Source organism: Aulonocara stuartgranti (genome assembly GCF_965226115.1).
Source record: "Aulonocara stuartgranti genome assembly, chromosome: 3".
NCBI lineage: Eukaryota > Metazoa > Chordata > Actinopteri > Cichliformes > Cichlidae > Aulonocara > Aulonocara stuartgranti.
The window spans coordinates 27,278,733-27,284,274 of NC_138941.1; the positions used below are offsets into that span (position 1 = coordinate 27,278,733).

Genomic DNA, 5,542 nt, shown 5'->3' on the forward strand with positions numbered 1-5,542 from the left:
ATCCTTTCTGACACTCTCTTCACCTTCACAACCGTATCACAAATTCTTCCTTAAAGGTTACTCCTACTCAGTTTCTCTTCCTGTCTACACCACAGAAGAACAGCTTGAGTCCACCTCTAGTGCCCCTTAGCGTTGCTTCCCTTCCACTTGATCTCCTGCACACACAGTAAATGTGCCTCTCCTCTTATATAATCTTATATGTGAATTTTGTGGACTTTTTTATTGATAAAGGGTAAGGACAATGTTTGTAGTGGTTATTCAGTTATGTAATGTTCTTGGTTTTTTTCCCCCTGTTTCTATAAAATATGATTAATTCTTTCCAAAATAACCTGTTGGAGTATTTTGGATTCACGGTCAGTCTATCTTATGTGACTGACTGAGATGTTAGTGGAGTCAGTTTTGCATTGATGGGTGCTGCTCCTGCTGTGTGTTGCTAACAAAAGAACTGAGCCTGAAGCTGGCAACATAAAGTTTGGGAGCTCAAAAGACACGTTTTAGAAGAGGGGGCTGCTTCAAGGTCAGAGTGTAAGAAAAACAGCATATTTTCAACTGTGCATTTTGTAAAGCTACTCTAGTAAAATTCAAGAATGAAAATATGAACTTAGGTTCACTTTAATTACCTTCATTTGACTTTATTTGTTCCGCACATCAGACTTGGTGGTTCTTTTGTGTTTGTCTGACTTGTGTTCACACTACAGCTTATTAACTTTTGTGAAGTGCATTTTAACCCCGAGTTTAGCCAGGAGTCAGAACGTGTCTGTCAGACCACTGCATGCTCTCTCTTTCAGTTTCTCTCTGATTCTGATCTCTCTCTCTCTCTCTCTCTCTCTCTCTCTCTCTCTCTCTCTCTCTCTCTCTCGTTCATCATTAAGCAATGGCAGAGCCTCACTCACTCTCACTATGAGGTAATCTGGGCTGTTCAGAATTTTCCACACTGGCTCCTCCTCCATCAACCACCACTTATACTGTTTTGCCCTTCGATAAAGAGCTACTGGAAACTGTGGGTGCAGGGTTAAAATAGTTACTTTCTGTCTGAAGACAACATTGATTCCTGTTCTGTTCATGGCTATAAATTTATATAGTCAGACTTCACTACAAAGCAAAATATGTTGCTGCCGTGTCTAAAAGCTGCTCTGCTTCTGTGGTATTCTTGTATACAGGCATTGTACTGGGAAAGATTTGCAAGACGTGTTTTAATGGATTAAAGATTTGAACACTTAGTCAGCTAAGTGCAACATTTTGACTCTTAAGATGTATGATGATTTTCTTATAATAGATAAGGCTTTTGCCTTTTTTGAAAATATGAAGGGTACAATTTTATAAAAGAACTAGAAAGTGCATTTTCTGAAGAAACTGCAGTGTGAATGCTTGAATCTGAATGTATGCACTGAAATGAATTAATTACTGAATTTAAGTTAAAAATAAAAATTCTGAACGAGCTGGAAAATACAGAATTTTTAACCTGAAAACAAAAGTGCAGAACTTTTGAAAGCTGATGTTCACACAGAAGAAGTTGGAAAAAAGCTAAACATGTTTAAAATGTAAATAATAAAATGATGAGTAATGACAAAAGAAAATTTAGAGTCAGAAAACCTCTGAATGAATATTAAACGTTCAAATTCTTCTAACTGAAATGAACTTAAAAGATGAACAAAAATTCTGGAGAAAATACAAACTTTAATATACAGCATAATGTTTTTCAGACATGTACACATGTGTATATCATGTTTAATAGTATTACATACATCAATTTGTTTTGTATGTCATAGAAAATAACATAAAAATCTTAAGTCATATTTTACAGCTTCTTTCTGAAAAGGACTAGTAGAATAAATAAAAATAACTAAATTAAATAACTAATGAAATACATGAAAATTCAACTTTTAAAACCACAATTCTGAACCTTTAAATTGTGTTGGTTTCTTAGAACATGGCTGAACAGCTGTTTCTATCGGTCTACTTAATCTGTCTACACATCTTTTTATTACTCATTCTTCTTTATGTTTTAATGTAAACAGAGTCCACACAGTGGTAAAAGAGAACTGTATAGAGAATTTTGAGTAAACTCAAATGAAAGCGTAAGGTGGTGACACAGTTTAACACATGCAAATAATCAAATAAGCACATTAGTCCTTTTTGTGAACATGGATAAATAAGGATCAATAGTTTACAGCATTGTTCAGCCATGCCACTAAATGCTTTTTTACACATTGTTTTAACCTGGGCTCAGACACAAAGTCCCAAATTTAGTTAGTCCCTGACTTTGAGTTGTGGTTATGACTAATTATTATACACGAGGCTTTATCTATCTGAACTCTAAGGACACAAATATGAAAAACCTATACTTACCAGCTGATACTCCACACTACACACTAGGTGTGCCATGTGACCTGAAACTTTGGTACAAACTCATCATAATCATTCTGTTAACACTGTTTTTTAACACTGTTTGTGTTGCTGTTCAGCAGTTTAAAATGTTTTAGATTGGATTACATGGAATGAATTTGAATTTTCTTGGGGGGTTTTGTGTGTGTTTTGTTCTTAGCAGATTTTTTCTTCCATAACGTTGAATTCCAGTTACCACATTTCTGGTCATATGACATCCCGAGTGCCCACTTAAAAAAATCCCCACAGTTAATTCAACATTAAAACAAAATAAAAATATGTTAAATAAATAAAGGTTTGCTCTGTGATGAAATATTAAATAAGCATACATTGTACAGAGCACTAACAATGAAAACAATCCTTTAGCCTGTTGATCAGAGAGAGGCCGTCATTATGTCCATTTAAAACCTGTAATCACAGAGCACAATGTTTCTGTGAAACTATAAAGTCCCATATGATCCTCATCATGTCCAGTGACTTCAGAGTGGATCCTCCCTGTCATCCGGCCAGTGTTTGATGTGTGGCAAGCAGCACAGAAGCAGGATAGCTGAGGACTTTAAAAGAAGAGCAGAAAATAGCAACATATGTAGTTGTAAATGTAAATATCAGTGATACTTGTCTTGTCAAAGGGAATAAAATAATGAAAATGTTAACTTACACACTCATTTAGGGAGGATCTTGACACTGCACAGAGGAGGCACAGTCAGTCTGACAATGATGGTGATCTCCAGGGATGTTTTCCTGCAGCAACATTCCTGCCAACTGGCCGTATGATCCAGAGTAGTTGGTTTGTAATGAACAGAAAGGTGTATATGTTAGGTAGTGTGCACTCAGAGCTGGTCCTAAGAAACAAACACATCCTGTAATACACTGAATACCTGTAGTAGTGCTGCTGCAAATATGAAGCCCTTCTATCATGAGTGGTTTCAAAGAAGGTGTTTTGGAGGCTCAGTCACAGAAACTGTGCAGTCTGTTCAGTCCTGAGTGTCTCAGCTCTGAAGGGGATGGATCACAGAGGGAAACACCTGAGTACAGACATTACAATACACTCTAACACTCCTAAGGTCAAGTGAAAACACAATTTAAACACTTTACAAAGAATGAATACATGTTTTCATGGAAATTATGTCATTAACCCTTTTTGTTGTGAGTAAATCTCACCGACTGCTTGTGGGACAAGCTAGAAGGAGGACTTATCACAGAATCTCTCCTGTGCTCCAGATGTGAAGTCTCACGCTCTGATCGTATGGCGATGAAGATGGTGATGATGAAGCCTCTCTGATCTGTGGCATTACAGTTTCTGGCTGCTATGTGCTTCACATTGTTGGATTTTACATGTGAAGCTTGGAGAAGACACAGGAGGACTGTGTCTTGCTTAAAAAAAAAAAAAGAAAAAAAAAGGAAACCTAACAGGAAAGGAAACCCCCCCCCCCCCCTCAACTCCCACCGTACCCTCCCCCCCCCCCCTCCCACTCAACTCCCGAACCTCACACCATCCAATGTCTATACAAATGTAGGGTATCAGCTGGTAACAGAAAGCAAGTGTAACATATGCACTACATATGTAACACTGCTGAAACATTTCTGGCCAGAAATGTGCAGTTATCAACCCAGACCCACCCTGATGATTGCACTGGCCAGAAACATGATAAAAGCTCATAAAAATTTATGTTTCATAGTAAAATTGGTCCAAAAATATAATCGTATACTTTTGAAAAAGTTTAAAGTTTATAACAAACCAAAATAATAACATTTTTGTAAATAGTATTTCAAAATAGAGGCACACATAAAGTGGCTTAACTGTCATTATTGCTGTAATTAGGTTTGTTTGTTTGTTTGTTTGTTTTTTTAAAAAGCAACCTTTAGTCATTATTGTTCTCTCAGAAACAATGAAGAAGCTGTTGAACATTTATGTGTTGTGTAGGCAATCCTCTGGTCCACCCTCCCTCCCTCCCAGCCACAGTGAGACTGGGGCAGCCTGGCAGGATGTTGAAGCCTGGCTGCAGAGAGGATATGCCTACACTATTCATTTTAAACTGCTATATTTGATTTTTCTGACATTTATAGGTTACTGTTAGTGAATTTTAGATTTTCTGTAATAAATAAAATTGTCATCTTTTACTGATATCATTACTTAATTCATGTAATTGTATTTTATGTAAACAATTCAAACATTATACTGCAATGCAGGGCGTCAACTTTTAAATATCGCTCTACTTTATGTCTGTGAAGGTTCTCAGTCATCCAGGTCATCGTAGTCAAAGGAGCTTGCAAAGAAAAGCGTCTGGACTTCTTTCTGGAGTTCAAGCATCGCTCTACTTTCTTAAGTCATTCAAAAATATAGATATTACTTACTGTATTCAAAGATCTAGATCATGAATCATCACAGGACAATACACAGTATACTGGGTCATGGTAACTATGGTAGGTCTTCATGACTCCAGAATGGAGACATCGATCTGACTGAGAAATGAAAATTAGGTCAAGCAGTGTGTTCTTCTCTGTGGTAGGGGCAGTGATGACCTGTGCGTATCCCCTAGACTCAAACAGCTCCAGGATTGGTTTGTTTGCACTGGATAAAACATTCTCATTAAAATCACCACAAACTATGATGGGATGACAGTCCATGATCTCCAATGAGTCTAATAGGCTTACCAGGTTTTTCAGGAATGGCCTCAGAGTGTAGTCTGGAGGTCTGTATACAACTGCAATCAGAGCACTGACTGGTGCTTCAACCTTTAAAGCCAGAAATTCAAGGTCAGTTACATTATGGATGTACTGTTTTTCATGCACTTGAATGTCACTTTTCACATAAACAGCAACTCCACCACCACTTCTGTTTGCCATCTGGGGAAAGTTTGTGTAGGACAGGTGTCTGTTGCGTTTGAACAAATTGTAATTTTCCAAGTGGAGACTCTCTGCGACAAAAGAGCCCCGCAGGTGTGTTTCTGTTAGGCACAAAACATCTGCTAGACACAATTCATGGTGACTTTTGATGTCATTAATGTGAGCTGGCAGTCCCTCTGTATTATGATGAACAATGGTGAAAACCTCTGACCTGCTCAGTGTTTGCCTCACGTGTAGAAGAGGCATCATGTCATCAAGGTTGGCTTGTCTCATGTTCTCAAGCGCTGCAGTGATTTCTGGGTTGGTGAAT

General features: G+C 37.7%; 1 long non-coding RNA gene across 1 annotated transcript; it reads right to left on the bottom strand.

Annotated features, from left to right (window-relative positions):
* Positions 1–2,344: 2,344 nt before the first annotated feature.
* Positions 2,345–3,780, bottom strand: LOC309701674. The gene is made up of 3 exons (XR_014275215.1): positions 3,264–3,780; positions 3,044–3,147; positions 2,345–2,939 (listed from the first exon to the last, which is right to left on the bottom strand). It is a non-coding gene; the product is annotated as an uncharacterized lncRNA (long non-coding RNA).
* Between the last annotated feature and the right edge of the window lie 1,762 nt (positions 3,781–5,542).